A 12,412-nucleotide genomic window follows, 5' to 3' on the forward strand; every position below is an offset into this window, starting at 1 on the left:
GAACTGCTGAGTTAAAGCATATGTACATTTAGCATGTTGGTGAATATTGCCAAGTTGCTCTCTTTGGCAGTTGTTCCCAACTGTCAAAGAGAGCATCTTTATCTTTTTTTTCTCAGCCCTTTTATTATAGAATGTATTTTATATTTGTATTAGTCCATTTTCACACTGCTTATAAAGACATACCTGAGACTGGGAAATTTACAAAAGAAAGAGGTTTAATTGGATTTACAGTTCCAAGTGGCTGGGGAAGCCCCACAATCATGGCAGAAGGCAAGGAGGAGCAAGTCACATCTTACATGAATGGCAGCAGGCAAAGAGAGAGCTTATGTAGGCAAACTCCCGTTCTTTAAAACCATGAAATATCATGAGACCCATTCACTGTTACAAGAACAGTGCAGGAAAGAGCCACCCCCATAATTCAATCACCTCCCACTGGGTTCCTCCCTGGACATGTGGGAATTATGGGAGTGACAATTCAAGATGAGATTTGAGTGGGGACACAGAGCCAAACCATATCAATATTTATATTATATTTGGGCATTATATTGATTTTTTAAAATGTCGTGGGTATAGCATCAAAGATAAACAAAACTGGACAGTAGTTAAAGTGATAAGGACAGGTTTTAATCAGTGATATTTTATTGCAATAGGGAAAAGAGTCAAGCGTGAACTGAATGCAATTTGAATTTGTAGAGAGGTGACCGGATGTTTTAAAGGGAGAAGAGGGAATAGGAAGGAGGTTAAGCAGGATTTCAGTAGAGTCAGGAAAATGAAAAATTACAAAAAGTGGGACACAGGTGATGGTGGGGGGTGCAATGGTCCATTTGAAACCCATCTGGGCTTGTAAACTGGTAATTTTCAAAGTCAGGCTCTTACAGTAAATTCTTTCAGCGACCTTGAGTTTTCTCAGGGAGGCACTTTAAGAGGGAAGGAAGGTAGAGGTATCCTAAGAATGTGGCCTCGAGCTGTTAGGAACTATGTTAGTGCTTGTTCAAGTCTTTATAGGCCAAGGTTGGGGCCTAGTTGAGAAAGGGCTCAGAGGAACCTGGCTAGAGTTTGGTCAAGGAGACAGCCTTTGTTAGTAGGTATATTATAACCACTATAAATGCCATTTTAGGATGATAAAGGAAGAGTGTGAAATATCTGTTGTCAAAAGTGGTTGTGGAGTCAGATGGGGATAGGAATCCAGATCTTAAAAGTATGGACATCACACTTCACCTGTTTCCTGCCATGATAACTCAACATAGGGAAAGTAGAAGAGCAAAAGTTTGGATCAGGGATTGAAGGCAGGGGCTCCAGCAAAATGGGATGCAGTGTGGGGGTCTAGGGGAATGGGGCCAGAACATGGTCACCAAGACAGAGAAGTGGTGTAGAAAGATCACTGAACACATCTCTTCTTCCTCCTCACTGTGCTAACTATTGACCATTAGGCCAGACCACACCAATCAACCTGTGCTTGGCTTCTCCTAGACAAGCCTAAGAGCCAAGGGTAGAAAGCAAGTTCCCAGATTTCAGCAGGGAGGTGGACAGTGCCAGCGTGGGAAGTTCTCTGGAGGTCCAGGGTTTTAGAAAAAGCAAGTCTGGGGCTACTTTGCATAAGGATAATGCTGAGTAGTGCCCAAAGTGCATGTTGGTGGAGAAAGTCACCACAAGAAAAAGAGAAAAAAATGTCATGCTGAAGAGAAATGGTATTTGGATGGCAGGAATTTTACCATGAAAGTGAAAGTTCTATTTAGATTTTTAAAACATCCATTCCTTAAGGAATAGCATGAACCTCCAGCATGTGCAACGAAATGAAATGCTAAAAGTTGGCAGCTTGGAAATGAGGGATCTGTGCACATATTTTCCTAGCATCCAGAATGATGAGCAAAGGAAGGAGATTGTTTACCATCTTCCTCAACATCCCCAGAGATGGCTGGCAACAGACGGGCCTCCAGATGAATGAAGGGCTTCTGAGTGCTGGGTGCAGGGTCTACTGAGAACTTGAAGAGGAGTGAGAAAGTGATTTTTATCTGCCAGATTGCATTTCTTATGTAAGTTGCTGGAGCTTGAAGTTGAGAGGAAAGAGACTCAGTCTTCAAACAAGAATCTTGGTTTACATTTTGGGTCTCTGTCTTGCTTTGCATACCTCCCCACAACCCCACAAGAAAACCAGACTGTTAGATGAAGACCTAGATGCAGGTGGTATATTTGGGAGAGCACCCCAGAGAGCTGAACTGAGGAGGTGGAAAGTGAGACAGGAAAGCGAGAAAAGTCAATAACTTGTGAGTTAACAAGCAGGTGACTGCTGGTGACAACTGGGGCTCAGTCCTGCCAGGGCTCCTTTGAGAAGATGAATGCCCTGGAATTGTCCCACTGGAGCATTTATCCATGGCCTCTACCTCCTATTGTTTGAGGGTTACTCCAGCAGGCAGGGTTGGGAGAGGCCTGCTAGTGCTAAGACAGGCAGAGGAGAAAGGTGCTGCTACTCAGTGTGGGAAGACAGAAGCCTGTCTTGGAATAGTCTCCTGCAGCTGCAGGTGAACCAGAGTGGGCGGAGGGGCCCTGGGGTGCAGCATCAACAGTGTCTCCCACAGCCCCTAAGCACAAACCTCAGGAAAGACCCTATTACATTCTCAAACTGCAAAAACACACAAGTGTAACTCTTTTGTTCTTGGTTTTGGGGAAACATGTACACCAAGACATACAAATATTTTGCCCTGGAGAAATGCTCAAGAAATATGTTCTTTTTTCCATGCCAGACACTGTTCTCTTTCCTCTCTGACCCTGGGAATTTCATAGTGAAAATGATACTAGATTTGAGTCCTAGGTCTCACATCCACTCTCTGTGTAACTTAGAGCAAGTAACTGTGGTTTTGTGACCCTGCATTTGTACAACTGTCAAATGAGGTGGATAGGAATCAGTCCCTAGAACATTGTGAGGTCTGAAGGGGCTAAACTACAGCCATGTGAGATGAGGCCTTAGGATCAAGAAAATTTGCATTTTTGGTCATTTTCCACTTTCAGCTCTTAGAACAAAAAGGCTGGTCTCTGAATAAGACATTGAGGAAGAAACAGCCCATGGGAGGGTGGTATAGAGGTGACAGGCATCTTGGGACTGTCTCAGTTATGTAAGTCCATCCCAAGGCTCCGGAGTGCCATCACTCACTCTCTTTTATGAGAACAGTGGCTTCTTGAGGTAAAAGCAGAGGGAAAACAACACTAAAAGCTCAAGTCCACTAAAACGATAAAGTTGCAGGAGGTTTATTCTGGGCTCCCTGTGGACGACCCCTTGTATGATGAGATGCTAATTTTAAAGATAAATTATGGATGCAGAGAGCAGGAGAGAAAGTGCAGCTATTTCTTGGCAGCCCTAATTGCTGTGAGAGGTGCCAGGCTGCTAAAGGCATACGCATGTACTGTGCACACAGCCGAGAAAATCAGAAGCCAGGAGCGGGGTTTGTTATCAGCCAAAGCCCTGGAACTTACAAAGCAATCTGTTTTCCTTGAGAAGACACAGATGGCCCTACAGGGTTGGTTTAGAGATGCTGCTGGTTTCATGGATGTGTTATGTTTCTTTTTCTTCTGCTCGTAACTATTTTCTTTCTTGCTTTAAAAAGGACCATACCATAGGCAGTGTGATTGGGAAGAGCTTGCCTTTACACAGCAGGCCTGCAAATATTAACATAGATGCTTTATCAGATGCTGGGTGCCCTGCCCACATCTATTCTCCGGGGTTGGCCTGACTTCCAGCTCCCTGCCCCTGTGACTCTTTGCTCCAGGGTTCTTTCTGGAGTGGGGACCCAGGTTTCAAGTGTTGGAGGATTATTGCCCTGTGGGAGCAGCCCTCAACCAGTAACTAATGGGAATTGGTGGAGAGTTAACTCAGCTCTCCCACCCTTCCAGAAGTTCACAGGCCATGTTCTATGTTGGCTCCTGGAGTTCCCCAGTAGGACCCAGCTCCAGTGGCCCTTGGTGGTAGCATGTGCAGAAATGTGCCCTTTATTGGTGGAAATTCTCTGCCCTGTCTCACTACTTCATTTTCATATCTATGTTTCCTGGGATCACCTCCCAAATAAATCACTGGCCCTCAAAGCTTTTGCTCAGCATCTACTTATGGGAAAATGCAAACTACAATGGTTGAACTTTCAGCTTCCATCAACTTGAGACATGTTCCAGAGTTTAAAATATTCTTCACTTGTATTTCCCCTGTCCACAGGCAATGAATCTCCTGCTGGCCACGTGGCTAAGAGACTTGCACAGTCCTAGGATCCTTGATAAACGGGGCAGGTGTTTGGCTTTGGAGATTTTACTTCGGCCAGGGGCCAGGGACTGATGTGTGGATGTGAACACTAAGACTTATCTTTGCAGGTTGAGAAGATTGCTTTTATACAAGTTGATAAACCATTTGCTGAATGTTTCATGGCCCCTAATGTTCCCTCAGGGGTGGCCTTACCCCAACATTCAGACCCTCATCCTTTCTTTAGGGGCCCCTAAAATATGGTTTGGCTCCGTGTCCCCACTCAAATCTCATCTCAAATTGTAATCCCCACATGTCGAGGGAGAGACCTGTAATCCCCACCTGTTGAAGGAGGGAGGTGATTGGATCATGGGGGCCGTGTCCCCCATTTTGTTCTTGTGATAGTGAGTGAATCCTCACATGATCTGGTTTTAAAAGTGGCAGTTTTTTCCTGTATTCTCACTTCTGTCTCTTGCCACCATGTGAAGAAGGTCCTTGCTTCTCTTTTGTCTTCTGCCATGATTGTAAGTTTCCTGAGGCCTCCCCAGCCATGTAGAACTGTAAGTCAATTAAACCTCCTTGGTTCATAAATTACCCAGTCTCAGATGGTGTCTCTATAGCAGTGTCAGAATGGACTAATATAGTAAATTGGTGCCAGGAGTGGAGTACTGCTATAAAGATACTCAAAAATGTGGACACAGCTTCGGAACTGGGTAACAGGCAGAGGTTGGAACAGTATGGAGGGCTTGGAAGAAGACAGGAAGATGTGGGAAAGTTTGGAACTTCCTAGAGACTTGTTGAATGGTTTTGACCAAAATGCTGATAGTGGTGTGAACAATGAAGTCCAGGCTGAGGTGGTCTTAGATGGAGATGAGGAACTTATTGTAAACGGGAGTAAAATTCACTCATGATGTGCTTTAGCAAAGAGACTAGTGGCATTTTGCCACTGCCCTAGAGATCTGTGAAACTTTGAACTTGAGAGAGATGATTTAGGATATCTGGTGGAATAAATTTCTAAGCAGCAAAGCATTCGAGATGTGACCTGGATTATTCTGAAAGCATTCAGATTTATGTGTTCACAAAGAGATGTTTTGAAATGGGAACTGATGTTTAAAACAGAGGCAGAGCATAAAAGTTTGGAAAGTTTGCAGCCTGATGATGCAATAGAAAAGAAAAACCCATTTTTCTCAGCAGAAATTCAATCTGGCTGCAGAAATTTGCATATGTAATGAGAAGGCAAATATTAACAGCCAAGACAATGGGGAAAATGTCTCCAGGGCGTGTCAGAGATCTTGGTGGCAGCCCCTTCTATCACAGGCCTGGAAGCTTAAGAGGGAAAAATGGTCTTGTGGGATGGACCTAGGGCCCTGCTGCTCTGTGCAGCCTCAGGACTTGGCACCCTGCATCCCAGCTGCTGCTGTTCCAGCTCAAGCTGGTGTTAAAGGGGGCCAAGGTACAGCTCAGGCCATGACTTCTGAGGGTGCAAGCCCCGAGCCTTGGCAGCTTCCATGTGGTGTTGGGCCTGGGGATGTGCAGAAGTCAAGAATTGAGGTTTGGGAACCTTTGCCTAGATCTCAGAGGATGTACGGAAATGCCTGGACGTCCAGGCAGAAGTTTGCTGCAGGAGTGGAGCCCTCATGGAGAACCTGTGCTAGGGTAGTGTGGAAGAGAATGTGAGGTTGGAGCTCCCACACTGAGTCCCCATTGGGGCACTGCTTAGTGGAGCTGTGGGAAAAGGGCCACTGTCCTCCAGCCCCCAGAATGGTAGTTCCACTGACAGCTTGCACTGTGCACCTGGAAAAGCTGCAGACACTCAACACCAGCCCATGAAAGCAGCTGGGGCAGAGGTTGTACCCTGCAAAGTCACAGGGGTGGAGCTGCCCAAGACCATGGGAGTCCACCCCCTTTCATCAGTTTTCCCCAGATGTGAGACAGGGAGTCAAAAGAGATGATTTTAGAGCTTTAAGATTTAATGACTGCCCTGCTGGAATTTGGACTTGCATGGGGCATGTAGCCCCTTTGTTTTGGCCAATTTCTCCCATTTGGAATGGGAGCATTTATCTAATTCCTGTACCCCCATTGTATCTAGGAAGTAACTAACTTGCTTTTGATTTTACAGGCTCCTAGGTAGAAGGGACTTGCCTTGTCTCAGATGAGACTTTGGACTTGAACTTTTGGGTTAATGCTGGAATGAATTAAAACTTTGAGGGACTGTTGGGAAGGCATGATTGGTTTTGAAATGTGAAAAGACATGAGATTTGGGAAGAGGAAGGAGTGGAATGACATGGTTTGGCTCTGTGTCCCCACCCAAATTTCATCTCAAATTGTAATCCCCACCTGTCGAGGGAGGGAGGTGATTCAATCATGGGGGCAGTTTCCCCCATGCTGCTCTCATGATAGTGGGTGAATCCTCACAAGATCTGGTGGTTTTAAAAGTGGCAGCTTTTTTTCCTGCATTCTCACTTCTCTCTCCTGCCTCCATGTGAAGAATGTCCTTGCTTCTCCTTCAACTTCTGCCATGATTGTAAGTTTCCTGAGGCCTCCCCAGCCATGTGGAACTGTGAGTCAAATAAACCTCCTTTGTTTATAAATTACCCAGTCTCTGATAGTATCTTTATAGCAGCATGAGAATGGATTAATACAGAGTCACTTGTTTTGGATTTTAAACTAAAAATAAAATCCTAAGTGCCCCACCTGACTGAATGGACCCCCTGTTGGCGAAGAGGGCCCCAGAGAAACCTTAAAAACTGAGTTCCTAGTCATGATGGGATGGGAAGTCAGACACGCCTCATTATGTCTCCTCCCCATTGTGGTTAGATGCAACTTAACAACATTAATGTTAAAATAACCATAAAGCTGACAGAATAGACTCTTTATAGCAGTAGGACACAAAGTTATAAACAGGATCTGAGGCCATTCCAGGTAAGGGTTAAGTCACTCCCTGCCCCTACACTTAAAGAATAAACTATGTTTTAACTGCCACAAGGTTTTTCCTTTTCCCTAGCAGCTAAAGAAGCACTGACCTTGACATAAGCAATGGTGAAACAATTTACAGCTCATTCACTGCCAAATGCTGACTAACTGACCCCCTGTTCCACCAGCCTTGATGGGACAAGAGGCTGATTTCAGTAACTTTCTCCTGATAAGAAGACCACTGACCATGGACTGGTTCTGGCTGGACACAGTGGCTGCACACTTGAGTACCTTTGTGTCCTGAAAAAAAACCTCTTGATATGTAGGGCCTAATTGTAATATGTATATATATATATATATATATTTATTTATTTATTTATATATATATTTTATTATTATTATACTTTAAGTTTTAGGGTACATGTGCACAATGTGCAGGTTAGTTACATATGTATACATGCACTATGCTGGTGTGCTGCACCCATTAACTCGTCATTTAGCATTAGGTATATCTCCTAATGCACTCCCTCCCCCTCCCCCCACCCCACGCCAGTCCCCAGAGTGTGATGTTCCCCTTCCTGTGTCCATGTGTTCTCATTGTTCAATTCCCACCTATGAGTGAGAACATGTGGTGTTTGGTTTTTTGTCCTTGCGATAGTTTACTGAGAATGATGATTTCCAATTTCATCCATGTCCCTACAAAGGACATGAACTCATCCTTTTTTATGGCTGCATAGTATTCCATGGTGTATATGTGCCACATTTTCTTAATCCAGTCTATCATTGTTGGACATTTAGGTTGGTTCCAAGTCTTTGCTATTGTGAATAGTGCCGCAGTAAACATACGTGTGCATGTGTCTTTATAGCAGCATGATTTATAGTCCTTTGGGTATATACCCAGCAATGGGATGGCTGGGTCAAATGGTATTTCTAGTTCTACATCCCTGAGGAATCGCCACACTGACTTCCACAATGGTTGAATTAGTTTACAGTCCCACCAACAGTGTAAAAGTGTTCCTATTTCTCCACATCCTCTCCAGCACCTGTTGTTTCCTGACTTTTTAATGATTGCCATTCTAACTGGTGTGAAATAGTATCTCATTGTGGTTTTGATCTGCATTTCTCTGATGGCCAGTGATGATGAGCATTTTTTCATGTGTCTTTTGGCTGCATAAATGTCTTCTTTTGAGAAGTGTCTGTTCATATCCTTCGCCCACTTTTTGATGGGGTTGTTTGTTTTCTTCTTGTAAATTTGCTTGAGTTCATTGTAGATTCTGGATATTAGCTCTTTGTCAGATGAGTAGGTTGCGAAAATTTTCTCCCATTTTGTAGATTGCCTGTTCAGTCTGATGGTAGTTTCTTTTGCTGTGCAGAAGCTCTTTAGTTTAATTAGATCCCATTTGTCAATTTTGTCTTTTGTTGCCATTGCTTTTGATGTTTTAGACATGACGTCCTTGCCCATGCCTATGTCCTGAATGGTAATGCCTAGGTTTTCTTCTAGGGTTTTTATGGTTTTAGGTCTAACGTTTAAGTCTTTAATCCATCTTGAATTAATTTTTATATAAGGTGTAAAGAAGGGATCCAGTTTCAGCTTTCTACATATGGCTAGCCAGTTTTCCCAGCACCATTTATTAAATAGGGAATCCTTTCCCCAGTGCTTGTTTCTCTCAGGTTTGTCAAAGATCAGATAGTTGTAGATAAGTGGCATTATTTCTGAGGGCTCTGTTCTGTTCCATTGATTTATATCTCTGTTTTGGTACCAGTACCATGCTGTTTTGGTTACTGTAGCCTTGTAGTATAGTTTGAAGTCAGGTAGTGTGATGCCTCCAGCTTTGTTCTTTTGGCTTATGACTGACTTGGCGATGCGGGCTCTTTTTTGGTTCCATATGAACTTGAAAGTAGTTTTTTCCAATTCCATGAAGAAAGTCATTGGTAGCTTGATGGGTATGGCATTGAATCTATAAATTACCTTGGGTATTATGGCCATTTTCACGATATTGATTCTTCCTACCCATGAGCATGGAATGTTCTTCCATTTGTTTGTATCCTCTTTAATTTCATTGAGCATTGGTTTGTAGTTCTCCTTGAAGAGGTCCTTCACATCCCTTGTAAGCTGGATTCCTAAGTATTTTATTCTCTTTGAAGCAATTGCGAATGGGAGTTCACTCATGATTTGGCTGTTTGTCTGTTATTGGTGTATAAGAATGCTTGTGATTTTTGTACATTGATTTTGTATCCTGAGACTTTGCTGAAGTTGCTTATCAGCTTAAGGAGATTTTGGGCTGAGACAATGGGGTTTCCTAGATATACAATCATGTCATCTGCAAACAGGGACAATTTGACTTCCTCTTTTCCTAATTGAATACACTTTATTTCCTTCTCCTGCCTAATTGCCCTGGCCAGAACTTCCAACACTATGTTGAATAGGAGTGGTGAGACAGAGCATCCCTGTCTTGTGCCAGTTTTCAAAGGGAATGTTTCCAGTTTTTGCCCATTCAGTATGATATTGGCTGTGGGTTTGTCATAGATAGCTCTTATTATTTTGAGATATGTCCCATCAATACTGGATTTATTGAGAGTTTTTAGCATGAAGGGTTGTTGAATTTTGTCAAAGGCCTTTTCTGCATCTATTGAGATAATCATATGGTTTTTGTCTTTGGTTCTGTTTATATGCTGGATTACCTTTATTGATTTGAGTATATTGAGCCAACCTTGCACCCCAGGGATGAAGCCCACTTGATCATGGTGGATAAGCTTTTTGATGTGCTGCTGGATTCAGTTTGCCAGTATTTTATTGAGGATTTTTGCATCAATGTTCATCAAGGATATTGGTCTAAAATTCTCGTTTTTGATTATGTCTCTGCCTGGCTTTGGTATCAGGATGTTGCTGGCCTCATAAAATGAGTTAGAGAGGATTCCCTCTTTTTCTATTGATTGGAATAGTTTCAGAAGGAATGGTACCAGTTCCTCCTTGTACCTCTGGTAGAATTCAGCTGTAAATCCATCTGGTCCTGGACTCTTTTTTGTTGGTAAGCTATTGATTATTGCCACAATTTCAGAGCCTGTTATTGGTCTATTCAGAGATTCAACTTCTTCCTGGTTTAGTCTTGGGAGAGTGTATGTGTCGAGGAATTTATCCATTTATTCTAGATTTTCTTGTTTATTTGCGTAGAGGTGTTTGTAGTATTCTCTGATGGTAGTTTGTATTTCTGTGGGATCGGTGGTGATATCCCCTTTATCATTTTTTATTGTGTCTATTTGATTCTTCTCTCTTTTTTTCTTTATTAGTCTTGCCAGTGGTCTATCGATTTTGTTGATCCTTTGAAAAAACCAGCTCCTGGATTCATTAATTTTTTGAAGGTTTTTTTGTGTCTGTATTTCCTTCAGTTCTGCTCTGATTTTAGTTATTTCTTGCCTTCTGCTAGCTTTCGAATGTGTTTGCTCTTGCTTTTCTAGTTCTTTTAATTGTGATGTTAGGGTGTCAATTTTGGATCTTTCCTGCTTTCTCTTGTGGGCATTTAGTGCTATAAATTTCCCTCTACACACTGCTTTGAATGTGTCCCAGAGATTCTGGTATGTTGTGTCTTTTTTCTCGTTGGTTTCAAAGAACATCTTTATTTCTGCCTCCATTTTGTTACGTACCCAGTAGTCATTCAGGAGCAGGTTGTTCAGTTTCCATGTAGTTGAGCAGTTTTGAGTGAGTTTCTTAATCCTGAGTTCTAGTTTGATTGCACTGTGGTCTGAGAGACAGTTTGTTATGATTTCTGTTCTTTTACATTTGCTGAGGAGAGTTTTACTTCCAACTATGTGGTCAATTTTGGAATAGGTGTGGTGTGGTGCTGAAAAAATGTATATTCTGTTGATTTGGGGTGGAGAGTTCTGTAGATGTCTATTTGGTCCACTTGGTGCAGAGCTGAGTTCAATTCCTGGGTATCCTCGTTAACTTTCTGTCTTGTTGATCTGTCTAATGTTGACAGTGGGGTGTTAAAGTCTCCCATTATTATTGTGTGGGAGTCTAAGTCTCTTTGTAGTTCACTCAGGACTTGCTTTATGAATGTGGGTGCTCCTGTATTGGGTGCATATATATTTAGGATAGTTAGCTCTTCTTGTTGAATTGATCCCTTTACCATTATGTAATGGCCTTCTTTGTCTCTTTTGATCTTTGTTGGTTTAAAGTCTGTTTTATCAGAGACTAGGATTGCAACCCCTGCCTTTTTTTGTTTTCCATTTGCTTGGTAGCTCTTTCTCCATCCTTTTATTTTGAGCCTATGTGTCTCTGCACATGAGATGGGTTTCCTGAATACAGCACACTCATGGGTCTTGACTCTATCCAATTTGCCAGTCTGTGTCTTTTAATTGGAGCATTTAGTCCATTTACATTTAAAGTTAATATTGTTATGTGTGAATTGATCCTGTCATTATGATGTTAGCTGGTTATTTTGCTCGTTAGTTGATGCAGTTTCTTCCTAGTCTCGATGGTCTTTACATTTTGGCATGATTTTGCAGCGGCTGGTACTGGCTGTTCCTTTCCATGTTTAGTGCTTCCTTCAGGAGCTCTTTTAGGGCAGGCCTGGTGGTGACAAAATCTCTCAGCATTTGCTTGTCTGTAAAGTATTTTATTTCTCCTTCACTTATGAAGCTTAGTTTGGCTGGATATGAAATTCTGGTTTGAAAATTCTTTTCTTTAAGAATGTTGAATATTGGCCCCCACTCTCTTCTGGCTTGTAGAGTTTCTGCCGAGAGATCCGCTGTTAGTCTGATGGGCTTCCCTTTGTGGGTAACCTGACCTTTCTCTATGGCTGCCCTTAATATTTTTTCCTTCATTTCAAATTTGGTGAATCGGATGATTATGTGTCTTGGAGTTGCTCTTCTTGAGGAGTTTCTTTGTGGCATTCTCTGTATTTCCTGAATTTGAATGTTGGCCTGCCTCACTAGATTGGGGAAGTTCTCCAGGATAATATCCTGAAGAGTGTTTTCCAACTTTGTTCCATTCTCCCCGTCACTTTCAGGTACACCAATCAGACACAGGTTTGGTCTTTTCATATAGTCCCATATTTCTTGGCGGCTTTGTTCATTTCTTTTTATTCTTTTTTCTCTAAACTTCCCTTCTCACTTCATTTCATTCATTTCATCTTCCATCACTGATACTCTTTCTTCCAGTTGATCGCATCGGCTCCTGAGGCTTCTGCATTCTTCATGTAGTTCTCGAGCCTTGGCTTTCAGCTCCATCAGCTCCTTTAAGCACTTCTCTGTATTGGTTATTCTAGTTATACATTCATC

General features: G+C 42.5%; 1 pseudogene; it reads left to right on the plus strand.

The window, feature by feature from the left end:
• Window positions 1-5,572: 5,572 nt before the first annotated feature.
• LOC100609126 (sal-like protein 4) overlaps window positions 5,573-12,412 on the plus strand; it is a 36,949-nt pseudogene continuing 30,109 nt past the window's right edge.

The sequence above is a fragment of the Pan troglodytes genome, chromosome 2, assembly GCF_028858775.2.
Source record: "Pan troglodytes isolate AG18354 chromosome 2, NHGRI_mPanTro3-v2.0_pri, whole genome shotgun sequence".
Classification (NCBI taxonomy): domain Eukaryota; kingdom Metazoa; phylum Chordata; class Mammalia; order Primates; family Hominidae; genus Pan; species Pan troglodytes.